The sequence below is a fragment of the Nomascus leucogenys genome, chromosome 18, assembly GCF_006542625.1.
Source record: "Nomascus leucogenys isolate Asia chromosome 18, Asia_NLE_v1, whole genome shotgun sequence".
Classification (NCBI taxonomy): Eukaryota; Metazoa; Chordata; class Mammalia; order Primates; family Hylobatidae; genus Nomascus; species Nomascus leucogenys.
Window position 1 is genome coordinate 30,117,391 of NC_044398.1, and position 13,247 is coordinate 30,130,637.

At 53.5% G+C, this 13,247-nt stretch overlaps 1 protein-coding gene across 3 annotated transcripts in view; it reads left to right on the forward strand.

Annotated features, from left to right (window-relative positions):
- The first annotated feature begins 343 nt into the window (after window positions 1-343).
- The window catches only part of TSPAN14 (tetraspanin 14), a 66,794-nt gene continuing 53,890 nt past the window's right edge, over window positions 344-13,247 (forward strand). For 2 of the 3 annotated variants that reach the window (XM_030797978.1, XM_030797977.1), the window contains exon 1: window positions 344-447. The gene's annotated coding sequence lies outside the window, so the exon portion shown is untranslated. Of the gene's footprint in view, window positions 448-8,755; window positions 9,368-13,247 lie in introns of those variants that run through there. The other variant, XM_030797979.1, reaches the window with a different exon arrangement.

Consider the following 13,247-nt stretch of genomic DNA (forward strand, 5'->3'; position numbering starts at 1 on the left):
CTCAGAGCGCTCCCGGCGGCTACAAGTGCCCGGCCCCGGGCCAGGCCCGGCCTGCGCCGCGCACCCACTGGGAGGGCGCAGACCCGGGCCGCCCCAAGCCTCCGGCACCGCCCAGAGCGGGACAAAGGGGCGGGCCGGCGACCCGGCCTCGCGGTCCCCGGTGCCGCGCGGACCGGGAGGCGGGTTGCGGTGGGGGAGGGGCGAGGCGGCGGGGGGAGGGGCGGGGCCAGGGCGGGCCCAGGCGCGCGGGGCCGCACCGGGCGGCGCAGGGAAGCGGCGCCCCTTCCTCGGCAGCCGGCAGGCGCCGCGCCTCCGGCCCCGCCCCTCCGCGCCCCGCCCCCGCCGCTCGGACGGCCCGAGTCGCGCCCTCCCGCCCCGCGCCGCCGAACTTGCTCTAACTTCCTCGGCCGAGCCGGGCCGCGCCGCCGCTGCAGCCGCCGCGCGCGGGTGAGTAGAGCGCGGAGACTCGGCTGGGGCGTCGGGCCCTGCCCGTTTCTTTGTCTGAGGCCGACTTCCCCGAGCGTTCTCCGGGGGCGAGGGCTGCTCCCTAGGTCCCTGTTTGGCCCCTCAGCCTCCCTCCCCGCCTGCCCAGGAGCGGCCCCGCGGGCGGCGCTGGCTTTGTCTGCGAAGATTGCTCGCTAGAGGTTGGAGGCCTCGGCCCGGACCCCGCTGAGCCGAACTCCGGCGCCCGGCGGACGAGAGCCGCGGCGGTCCCGGGGCCGGCACTCCTGGTTCGGTAGCCCTCGCCCCATCCGCGCGCCCCGGCGAGTGCGTGCCCGTGCCGGGCGGGGTGAGGGCGACGGGAGCCTGGACGGCTGCTGCCGCTCGGAGCTCTGCCTCTCGTCCCCAGCAGCGAGCTCGAAGATGGGCCACCCTTTCGGCTCAGTCACCCACCCTCGGTCCCCCGGAGCTCGGGTCCGGGGTGGGGGTGGGCGCAGGCCGGGGCGGGCCTCCCCTTCCTCCTGCCCCGCAGTGGTTGTGCTCAGTCTCCCACGCCGCCGTGGGTCCCACTCTGCCCGGCTTGGGTTTGAGACGGCCGGAGTTTGAGTAGGCGGTGACCCAGCTTCTCCGCGTTAGTCGTGTGGGGTTGTGTTTGGGAGCAAAGCCTGACGCCTGACCTAGCTGGAGTTCTGGTAGAGTGAGGTTTGTGGCTGCGGAGTGTGCTGGTCCCGGGCTGCTGCTGCTTCTCCACCCCTAGGGGTGGGGTGCGGGTGGGTAGGAAGTGCCTGTGTGAGGGTGTGTGGAGGGACTTTGGCCCTGGGACCGCAGGAGCACTTGTCTTGGGGACTTAAAGTTGATCTCTGGCGAGAAGCAGTCCGTGCTAGGGGGAGTCGGGGGAAGTCGTGGGCCCGGGTACTGGCCTGGATCTGGGCGGAGAGCAGTGGTGAGTGCGGCGGTGTCACACACTCGTTGGCTGTCCTGGCGCTGCTATCCAGGAGGTCAGGCGGTCTTGGGCGGCTGTGCAGAGCATTGTATTGGAGCTTCTGCAGGTGTACTCTTGGCAGTGGTCTGCTCTCCAGGGGATCTTCCTCCCTTCCGAGAGGGGGTTGCTCTTGGGCTAGTGAGTGGCCTGCCAGATCCTCGTCCCTTGACCTTGAAGTCCAGAAGCAGTTAGTGCCTGCTGAGTGCTGCGGCCACCCTTCTCTATTTGTGAAGGGAAACCTGGGGACAGGCCATCGGAGCACCCCTATGTCCTTGCCACATTTCAGCCAGCCGAGTGGTTGGTGGGGGCGGCCTTCCTTCCAGGGATCTTCCTGGGCCCTGGCATCCCCAGAATGCCCAGACTCTACCATCATGGCCCTGTATGCCCTTCTATCCCCTTAGCTGCCGGTGTGATCATAGCCTCAAATTGCTGGGCTCAAGTGATCCTCCCACCTCAGCCTCCCAAAGCACAGGGATTACAGGTGTGAGCCACCACGCACAGTCTGATCCCACCCCGATCCCTAACGTTATAGTGACAGGACCTGGAAACCTAGGGCCACCAGATGTATTTTCCCTTTCCTTCTCATTGTGTTGCACCCCAACTTCAGTTGGGGACTTTCTGGATATATCCATCCCCACATCTCTGAACTCCACTGCTTGGACCACCTAATGTCATCCTCAGTTTACTTAACAAAGCATGGTTGAGATTTCTGTGGGGTGCGAGGCATTGTTGCAGGCACTATTCCGAGTCTGGAAAGTCCCTCACCAGCTATAAACTTGGTGTGGTCTTAGAACCCAGGCTGGACGTGGCATTAGGTGCTCAGTAGTGTTTATTGATCTGAGCTTGATCTCAGTGTAGCAGGATCATTCAGGGAGACGGGGGGGTCTGAGCCCATGGGTGCTTCTGAAGGTTTGTGGCTGCCCCAGGAAGAAAGGGCATGGAGCTGCAGAATGGTTGGCTGCTCAGGGAAGTGTCCCCTTCACCAGCTGGGCAGCTGTGCTAGTCTCTGAGGACTGGTGAAGGTCCTTCTCATGTAGGAAGTGGCAGGATGAAGTGGGAGAGGAGATGGCTTTGTCCTGAAGGTTGTGGCGGCAGTGAAGTGAAGTTCCCACGGAGGCCGGGGAGCAGGAAAGCCCTGGGTTCTGGAACTATTTCCTGAGGCCTCACTCTAGGCCACCATGTGCTCAAGAATTTGACCCATTTAACTTCAACTGAGGTAGAATTCCTTTTAGCAGTGCCTGCAAGGTGGCATTGTGCCAGGCCTGGGAAACCTTTGCTGGTTTAAAATTTAGTGAAGGACAAGATTATTTCATAGTGATACTAATAGTGAGTTTATTGAGACTTACACACTAGAAGCTTGATTTGTAATAACTTATTTAATCCTTGAAAACAACGGTGATGGCCAGCCGTGATGGCTCATGCCTGTAATCCCAGCACTTTGGGAGGCTGAGGTGGGTGGATCACCTGAGGTCAAGAGTTCAAGACCAGCCTGACCAACATGGTGAAACCCTGTCTTTACGAAAAATACAAAATTAGCTGGGCGTGGTGGCACATGCCTATAATCCCAGCTACTTGGGAGGCTGAGGCAGGAGAATTGCTTGAATCTGGGAGGTGGAGGTTGCAGTGAGCCGAGATCGCGCTGTTGCACTCCAGCCTGGGCGACAAGAACAAAACTCCATCTCAAAAAAAAAAAAAAGAAGAAAACAACCGTGATGTCAACAGCTCCATTTTACAGATGAGGAAACTGTGGTCCCGAGAGGTCACAGAGTAACTTGCTTGAGGTCTCAATATGAGCTGGGTTTTCTAATTTCTTTTTTTTTTTTTTTTGGATACGGAGTCTTACTCTGTCGCCCAGGCTAGAGTGCAGTGGTGCGATCTCGGCTCACTGCAACCTCAGCTTCCCAAGTAGCTTGGACTACAGGTGCGTGCCACCACACCCAGCTAATTTTTGTATTTTTAGTAGAGACGGGGTTTCACCATGTTGGGCAGGCTGGTCTCGAGCTCCTGACCTCAAGTGATCTGCCTGCCTCGGCCTCCCAAAGTGCTGGGATTACAGGCGTGAGCCACTGTGCCTGGCCAGGTTTTCTCATTTCTAATTTAGACAATATGTTCCTCTCAGAGGTGATTAAAACGGATTCATATACCAAACAAGTCTGGCCCACAGTGGAACTAATGAGTGTTTTCAGTGAAGGTGCCCTTGTATCCCTGCCTGTGAACACATCTCATCTGTCCAGCACAGCCTGGGCACATAGCAGGTACCCTGGAACCCCCGCTGATTGGTGATGTAGCTTCTGTCTCCCTAAGGCCAGGGAATGGGAAGACCAGCACTGCCACATGCAGAAGATTGGGGAGCCACTGCTTGTATTTGTCTGGATAGATCATGTTTTGCTGTGGTAACAGCAATCCCCAGGTCTCAGAGGCTTAAAGCAACAGAGGTTTATTTCTTGTTCACACTGCATATTCATCACTTATCTGCTTTATGTCGTCCTCACTGGGGGGACCCATGGTGATCAGTGGGAACACCCCTGGTGGCTTGGACAGAGGGACAGAGAACATGATGATCCTTGTTTCCTGCCACTGAGTCCTGGTGGCCTTTAACACGCCTATGGGAAGGGGATTAGGCTCCTGCTGCCTGTCTCTGCCCTGCCTTGTCAGTCCTTGGACATCTTGCATGTTCCATCCCCTACCTGGATGTGGCCTGTAGGGGCAGCCACCTATCCTAGAAGCAGGAGCAGGTAGCGATACCCAAGCAGGCCTGGTCCTCCCCACCTTTGTGGGACTCAGGGATTGAGCTTGCAGGCATAGGGGTGTGGAAAGCAGTAGTGGTGAGGTGACTGAAGATGGACTCCCACTGGGGATGGGATTGAGTGTGGGGCCAGATCCCTGGTCTGTAGAAGGGAGTAGGAACCCTCTGTTAGTTACATTTTCCCCCTCAGGCCACCTTAGCAGGATTTTGAAGAGTCAGCCACACTGTGGCTCTTGATTTTGTGCCTGGTCACCTGCTTGGTCTCTGGTGATTTCCCTCGGGGCCAGCAGACACTGTTGGAGGTGGTGAGGCGTCAGGTTCTTCTGCCTCATGGTTAACTCACTCTCCTTAGGCATATTTCCACCTTTTCCAGGGCCTCCGTTTTTCTGCCAGTGGATTGAGAGGTGGTGGTGGTCTCCAGCAGGGGTCTCACTCTTGGCAGGCCATCAGAGTACCCAGGGAGCTGCGTAGAATGAAGTTTTGAGAGTCTTTGGTCTAGGTGAATGCCAGCGTTTCAGTTTGCTTATCTTCCATTATAGCAGTGTCCTCTCTAACTGTGAATCAGGGAGGTTATTCATAATATCTCCACATCCATTTTCTCCCTTAATTGCGTATGCTTTTGGTTTAGACAGGGCAAGTAGCCATGTTGGTGGAGCACAGGCCCTGGCAGGGGGGCAGTGTCCAGTGCCTCTCTCGATTAAACGTGAAGATGTGAAGATGAATAACACTGTCCAGCTTGCACAGTGGACGGCGGTGAGGCAAGCTTTCAAGTTGCACCTACTTTCTAGTTGAGTGACCTATACAAGTCTTTGATTTTTTTTTTTTTTCTCTTCCTGGAAAAAAAAAGTTGTCTACTTTTCCCATCTGTAAAGTGAGAAGATTCAAGTCTGCCTTTCTTGTCTCACGGGGTTGCAGTGAAGCATTAGTACAATGAGAAGCAAGATCCAAAGTCCCTGAGTTAGGCCTGACACTGGTGTGAGACAGCTGCCATCTCTGGCGGCACTCAGCAAGTGCTCACCAGCAGCTGATTCTGGAAACCTCACTTCCTCTGCTCTTGGGCTTGGTGGGGTTGGGTAGGGTTGGGTGGGGCTGTGGTTTTCTTTTAGGAGGCAGCAGGCCAGGCCTGGAGACCAGAGCTTAAGTGGGCCTGGGCAGGCTGGGGTTGAAACTCTTCACCCCTTGCGGTCTGTTCTGCCTCCCAACTGAGCAGCCAGGGAGAAGGCCTAGAGCCTGTGCCTTTCAGCTAGATAGCTGGAGGAACTGGCTCCTCCCTTCTTAGGCTGTGCTGGCCTGAGCTGGGAGCCTGAGAGCTGGGGCAGTTGTCTCTAAAGTGGCTTCTGGGATTCTGGTAAGAGGTGAGCTCCTGGTGCTGCCTCAGAGTCTTTGTGTTTCCTGGCATTTAGGAGAGCTGGAGTTGGGCTGTCCTGCATGGGTAAGGTTTGGGGAGGGACCGGAACAAGGGGCTAGTGAACCTTCTCTGGGTTTTTCCTGCCTGACTATGCGTCCCAGCTGTTGAGCCTGTGCTCCTGTATACTGCACGGCGTTGAGAGGAGTTTGGAGCCCTAACATCCAGGAGAGAGGCCCCACAGCAGTGGAAGGAAATGGGTCTCTCCCGAATCTCTTTTGTTTGTACCTCAAGGTCTGAGTGGTGATCCTGGGGATGCTGTGGGACTCTCAGCAGTAGGAGTGTGTCTGTCCCCAATCTGGGTGCCCACCAGCTGTGCTCAGGGTCCTCTCCTGTGTTCCTGGGCCAGGCAGACAGGGTCTTTTTCTGGGGCTTGGTAGGGGATGCCAGCCACAGCCCCACACCAAGTAATTTACACACCCTGGGTGAGGGGTGGGAACAATGGGTCCAGGAAGACTTAGGGAGCTGGTGAAAGAAAAACTTACTCTGGCACTTGTTAAACTGGTAAGGTAGACTGTATTCAGGACTATTACAATAGGTGTAGGAATTATCGCAATGGATTTTGCAGTAGGGGGGAAAGAGTGGGCCAACTCCAAATACAACAAAGAAAAGTGGGAACTTATAGCCAAGGAGTGGAGTGTGGGGGCTCCTGAAAATTTCTAAGAGGGTAGGGAAATTTTTACTAAACTTAGCTAACTGAATTCTTGCTGCAGGCAGGCCAGGGTGATCAGGTTTTACCTGGGAGATAGTAGAGGATGAGAAATACGATCAGATATCCAGGGTGATTAGATACTGAGGGTGGGGGATTCTGGTTAACAGGATTTTTGCTAAAACTAAGCTGTTAGAGAGAATGGAGCTAGGAGCCCTAGGTCAGGACCAGGTGAGTAGAGAGCTCAGAGGAATAAAGTTTGGTCAGGGACAGAATCTCTGTCAGTATCCCGTGGCTGGCAGTGTCCTGTCCATTCTTCTTGCACTGGCCTGTCCCTCAGGAGACAGGTGTGAGTGTTCCTGAGCTTGGGCCAGTGCAAGAATAGGGGACAGGTTTCTCTCCTTGTAGGTGTCCCTTCTTGTAAGTGTAGGTGTCCCTTCTTGTAAGTGTCACTCTCTTTTTTCCCAGAAACCTTGGTCCTTTTCAGCATCTGCTGGCCCCTTGTCCCGTGGCTCCCTTGCTCTTGGTCTGCTGGATTTCCCCTCTGCACCCAGGAAATCGCATGGACCTGGGTCCTTAATTCCCTTCAGCCCACCAATTTTGCTGTTTATAACAGCTATCCCCCTCTAGCCTTCTATTGCCAAATCTGTTGGCTGTCAGACCACAGCCATGTTACTTTGGACTATTTTTTTTGCCCCCTGAAACTGAGCTCCTGCTGCAATTTGTATTTCCTGCTCTCGCTGTCCTGGGCAAACCAGTCTGACAACTTTGTGGTTCTCACTCCCGCCTCCATCAGCCTGGGGATTGACTGTCCCATTTGTCTGAGCTGGGCAGAGGGAGGTGCTGTGGGGGATGGATCTCTTCCACTTGCCTGGACTGCACACTCCTGTGGCCTTCTAGCTGGAGCTCCTGGGCATTTTGCCTATGGGAGCTTCACCAGCTTCCTTCTGTCTGAGGCCTTCAGGTCCCTGCCTCCAGCCTACCTTGTTCCTCCTTCTCCGTGAGTGAGGCTCCTCCTTTTCTCTGTGGCCCTCCTGTCTACTTGATCAGACTCTGCCTCTCTTGAGGGCCGGCTCCCTCCAGCCTCCCCTGCACAGGTGACCCTGTTTGGCCTGCCTCCTTTTCTTGAGGCTGATCTTGTCTCAACAGTCAGCTTTTCAGGAACCAGGCCCTTGCTGTTGTAAGGAAAACCTGTCGGCTGTGGATGGGGCCTTCCCTCCTTCCTAGAGGCTCTGTAGCTAGCTTCCACCCTTGCAGTGGAACAGTGGTGGTGACAGAACCCTGCTGTCTGCAGCCATCCTACCTGCCACAGTCATTGTGTTTTGTAACTCTAGTAGTTTCCTGTGAAATACAAGTGATGGTATAAATGTAGATAGGTTTTTGAGGGGGGCATGCCAAAATCAGAGTTGGTGGTAGTGGCGGGGGATTTATTCCCAAGGGCTCTGGGATGCTAAGTGTGTGAGCGAAGAGGAACAAGTGGCATGTGCCCAGGATGGGGTGGGGAGGGCAGGTTTAGTAGAGGGCTCCTCTGGCGTAGCGTAGCCCTGACGCTCCCCTCCATGGCATGACTGATGAGGTGGCAAAGGCAGGTGCCAGGATTTGGTGCGTTGAGGATTAGTGCCTGAGTTGGGCTCTGCTCACTCCTGCAGAAAGACCGTTGGAGAGGGGCTGGTCTTGGTTTCACAGAGGATTGTGGGATTACAGGCAAGACCTGCTGAGGGCTTGCACTGAGCCACCTGAGAGGAGCAGAATGAGATATGAGGGCTTCAGGTGCCAGTTTGATTCTCACTGTTGTGAGATCTCATTTGTGCCTTTTTTTTTTTCTTCAGACAGGGTCTCACTCTGTTGCCCAGGCTGGAGTGCAGTGGCCCTATCACAGCTCACTGAAGCCTCCACCTTCCTGGCTCAAGTGATCCTCCCGCCTCAGCCTCCTGAGTAGCAGGGACCACAGGCATGCAGCACCACACCCAGCTAATTTAAAGAATTTTTTGTAGAGATTGGATCTTGCTATGTTGCCTAGGCTGGTGTCAAACTCCTGGGCACATCATTTGTGCTTCTTAATTCAGGGGCTACTTATTGAACATATTTAGCAGTCTTCAGAAAGCATCTTATTCTGTAAGGGGAACCAAATATACCCATTCCCCCCCTCTGGCCTTCTTTCCCTGTGGTCTGGGCAGTCATTAGGAGGTGTTTATTTCTGTCTGCTCTGGTGGCCTAGGGGGTAGGAATGGGGTGGGATGGGATGGGATGTGATGGGGTGGGGTGGGGTGGGGTGGGGTGGAGGAGTTATTCTACATAGATAGAGTTCTGTTTGTGAACCACTCCCTGCCATCCACATCTCTCACTCAAATGGTCTGGCCAGTCCTGGTTCTAATGGTCATTGTGTCATTCCCCTCAGCAGCAGGAAAGGCTGAAATGGTTTTTGTATTGTTCCTTAGGGGGAAAAATCACGTGGAGGAAGTATATCAGTGCTTCTGAGTGCAGAGTATTTATTGACACGTCAGTTAAAGGAAGCTTTTAAACAACATATATGTATTCCTTTAGTGAGGAATAAATCTACAAGTGCATCTCACAGCTCCATTTTGCAGCTTCCATTTCCTGGAAGGTACATGGAGTTTAGTGGTTAGGGAATGGGGTTTTGAGTTGGGATTTTGGAGAAACTGTTTTTAGCCTGTCCTTGGAATTGGGCCAGGCCTAGAAATCTGTTGAAATAGCTTTCTTTAGTTGCTGAAACTGGGATGTGTTCATAGCACTAGGACCTCGAGCTCCACTGATGACTGAGTGGGGAGGGCTCAGAGAAGGGTCCCTGTGGATGCCCGGGATGCCTGGGTTTCAGCCCCGTCTCCTGCATCGCCTACATTGCCTGAACCTTAGGGTCTTACAGTTTTATCATGAAGTGGGCTTGGCAGCAGATGGTCTGGTTTGTTTTGTGCCTTTGTCAGAATCTGCTCTTGCTCTTCTTAGGAAAACTTTCTATTTCGAGACTTGGGGTGGAGTCGTAAGCAGGGAGCCCTATGAGTTGGTGAGTCTGTATCCCTGAAGCTGCCACTGCCTGACCCCCTCCTTCCCCTTGATTCCTTTCCCCTCCCCGTTACTCTGCCTTTTTCTAGGGAAACATCAGAATCTGCCTGCAGACAGCTACAGGTAAAATTGCGTGTCCAGCCACAAACTTTAGGCGTTTTAAATATTAATGTAGGTTTAACATTTTTATTTACAAAAATGTATACATGATGAAAAACACATAACAAAGATACACGGTGAAAACTCCTATTTCTATCCCTGACCCCTTCAGTTCTGCTCCCCTGAGGCCGCTGTCACCAGATGTTCAGTGCCTAGTCAAGCGTGTCTGTATTCCTCTCTTGTTTATTACCCCAGTGGTATACTAATTATGCTGTTTTGCACTTCCTGATTTTTACTCTAAAAATTTATCCCAGGATTGTTCCATTTTAGCACACATAGTTTAGTCCGTTCTTTTTAACAGCAGCGCGTGATTCTGCTGTACAGTGAATGATGACTCACTTTACCAGCCCTCTATTGATGGATTTTGAGGTTGCTTTCAGTGTTTTGTTTCTATAGGCTAAGCTGCAGGAGTGTCTTATGCATGCTGTAGGTCTGTAGTGGAAATGACTAGATGTGGAGTTACTGCATTAGGTGTGTAAAAGGAAAAGAAACATGCGGTTTGATTGCGAAAGGGGGAATGAAACTTTACGAAGTTTTCTTTTGGAGGGATCTTGGCCTTCTACAGAGACAAGAGCTAGAGAAACTACTGGGAAGGCATGAGGGGTGCCAGTGTGTTGGTTCCCACCCAAGTCCATCTTTGGTTCAGTTCAGGCCAGCCTGTCTCCATGAGCTCCATATTTACAGCCCTTGGCTGGCCCTCTGGGTCATGCGGCCTGTGCCCCTAAAAGTGTGAGGAGTCAGCCAGAGCGAGCTGGGGTGTAGGGACGGGGGGAGCAGGCTTCCCATAGTGGGTTCCAGCAGCCTCATGACTCTGCAGGACCTATGTGGGGTGAGAAGGGGGAGCGTTGGTTGCAACAAGCTGGAGCTGGCATCAGCTTTTAGGGGAGCAGATTTTCTCGCAGTGTCAGGGGTTGGTGTGAGGATCGGCCTCCTGCTCTGGCCTCCCTTGGCCTTTTGCTGCTCTGCAGACCTCCCTGTTCAGGCGACCTCCCTGTTCAGGCCGTCTTGGGCCTGATTGCCACCCTGTGATTTTAAAAGCCTGCGTAAAAGGCACCTGGTGAAAATAATAGATGGGTTTTGTGTTTTGAGCGGGCGCTTCCTTTCAGAACAGAAACGGGGTACGGTTCTTCCTGGGATGGGTGGGGAAGGAGGGACAGTCGTGAGAGCATGTTGGAGGTGCCCACTCCGTGTTGGGAGCTCTCTGGTTGTTTCCCTGTGTGGCTCTCACTGCCCCATGTCAAGGCAGGGTGGGAAGCAGGGAGACTTCAGGGCTGGCTGGCAGATAGACCTCCTAAATAGACCCTGACCTGGTGGGTCTGAGGCCTGTGTCCCTGCCATGGCTCTCCCACCCTTCTTCTCAGAGAACTTCTCACCATTGCAGTTACATGCAGTCCCCGTGAGAAGGCCAGAGCTTCCCATGTGCAGCTCATTGTCTGGGCCAGGGTCCTTGGTAGCACAGAGGTTTCTATTGTGGCCTGGTGGCAGTGAGGGCTGACCTGTAGGGCTGAGGAGGCGGGACCTGGGGCCTCACAGTGGAGCTATTCAGGGGCTCTGCCCTGGTTTCCTGCTGCTTTCCATTGTAGATTTTTTTGGGGGAAGGGTGGGAGGGGACTAGAGAAGGAGGAGAGTGGGAGAGGGAGTGGTCAGTGCAGCTATTGTTGCTGATAGCAGGAGCCCATTATGCTTAATAGAGGTCCATTTGCAGACAGCCTTGAGCTACTCCAAGGCCCATCATGTGTTCTCAGATTCTAGTTTCTGCCCCTGTCAAGATCCCCCTTTGCCCTTCTCAAGTCCCTGTGCTTGCCTGGAACACCTCTGGGTAAGAGTTCTGAGCAGCTGGGCAAGGAGCAGCTTGTGCCAGGCTTGTCGGCCACCTGCCCACTGCTTTGGGGAGTGAGTTCTGCCGAGTCTTCCCGGCCCAGCTGTGCCCTTGGGTGGGGGCCAGGCACGTGCCTGGGTTGCTATTAGTCTCCCAGGCCCCCCACTTGCTTTGTGCCTCAGTGCTCAGCCCAGTGCCCCCTGTTCCTCACGCGAGCACTCAGCTGCTGAAAAGCCTGTGTGCTGGCAGCTCAGCCTGCAGCCACCCCCACTGCAGGAGCCACAGCCATTTTCCTTTGTTCTGCCATCTCCAGGCTCTTGAATCTCAGGCTGGCAGTGGGCAGCAGGCAGCCAGCACACAGCGCTGGCGGGGTGGAAGCCCTTGTGACATGAATCTGCCCACTGAGCCAAAGGCATGGCAGCCCCCTGGCTGCACCCCTAATTCCTCTGGCTGTACCCCTATCTCCCAGCCATGCTGAGAGAAGCACAGAGTATCCCCTCTTACTGGATCAGAAAGATAGTGACACCTATCTTTCTGATAGGTGGGAAGCATAGTTCCCACCTACAGTGGGAACAGAGAGAGGTCTCACCTGTTTTGGGCCACCGAGGTGCACACTAAAGAGAGAGAGAGTTAGCCTCCGGGTCTTTGGCAGAAAAAGCCACTCTCAGGCACAAAGGATGCTCGTTCTTAATCTCCTGGTCTTTGTTGAAAACAGAGGCAGGATTGGTTAAGAATATTTTTTATTTTGGTCCCTATGGTTGTGAGGACTTTTCTCTAACTGAGGGGAACTGTCCCCTGCTCCTTCACATCTGAATCTCTCCCTTCTGTCCCCCACCACTTTTTGGTGGGCAAAATGAGAGCATTCTCTCTGGGGGTACAATTTCAGCTATGTGTGGGGTTGCAGGCAGGGTGAAGGCCACTCTCACCCGCTGTCTGACTTCTCTATCTGAGGTGTGCCCGCCCCAACCCATACTGTCTCCTTCCTAACCACAGACAGAATCTGTGAGGCACCTGCCTTTGAAATAGAGTTGTTTTGTATAGAACTCATAACTCCCACTAGTTTTCATGTGTTTAGCATTATATCTTACCCTTTCAAAACCCATCTTGGCTGTCTTATTTGATTCTCTTATCAGCCAAGTCTTACAAATCAGGAAGCAAGCCTCAGCCCCAGATAGGGTTGCACCTTGGAGTGTCCTCATTTTATTTTTTGACATGGAATCTTGCTCTGTTGCCCAGGCTGGAGTGCAGTGACATGAATATGGTTTCGTGTAGCCCCCACCTCCCAGGCTCAAGTGATCTTCCTGCCTCAGCTTTCCCAGTAGCTGAAACCATAGGCATGCACCACCATGCTTGACTGATTTTTAAAAATTTTTCATAGAGATGAACTCTTGCAATGGTTGCCTTGGCTGGTCTTGAACTCATCTCCTGGGTTCAAGCTGTCCGTCCGCCTCGGACTCCCAAAGTGCTAGGATTACAGGTGTGAGCCACAGCACCCAGCCCTCATTTTAGCAAATGTAGCACCTACAAGACTCAAAGTAAAAAGAGCTGGTGCGCATCGTGAAAGGCATTGAAACACAGATGCCACTTTGGTGGGGGGTGGGGTATGTTAACAGAAAAACCAAAGTCTCTAAAATATTTTAAAGAGGTTTATTCCGATCCAGTGAGTGTCTGCGGCCTGGGAAAAGCACGGTCTCAAGAGTTGCGGGGAAAGGGTGCTCGAGGCCATCGGATTACAGTTTTGTTTTATACATTTTAAGGAGGCAAAAGTTACAGGCAAAGGCATAAGTCAGTACATGAAAGATATGCATTAGTTAAGCCCAAAAAGGTGGGATATCATGAAACAGGCTTACAGGTCATAGGTGGGTTCAGAGATTCTTTAATTTGTAATTCGTTAAAGGAGTAAAGCTTTGTTCAAAAATTTAGAGTCAGCAGAAAGGACTGGTAAGATAAGGAAGTCTGTTAACCAATGCACACTGGGTTAGAGCTGTGGGGTGAGTGACTTAACCCTTGTCTGGCATGGCCTTC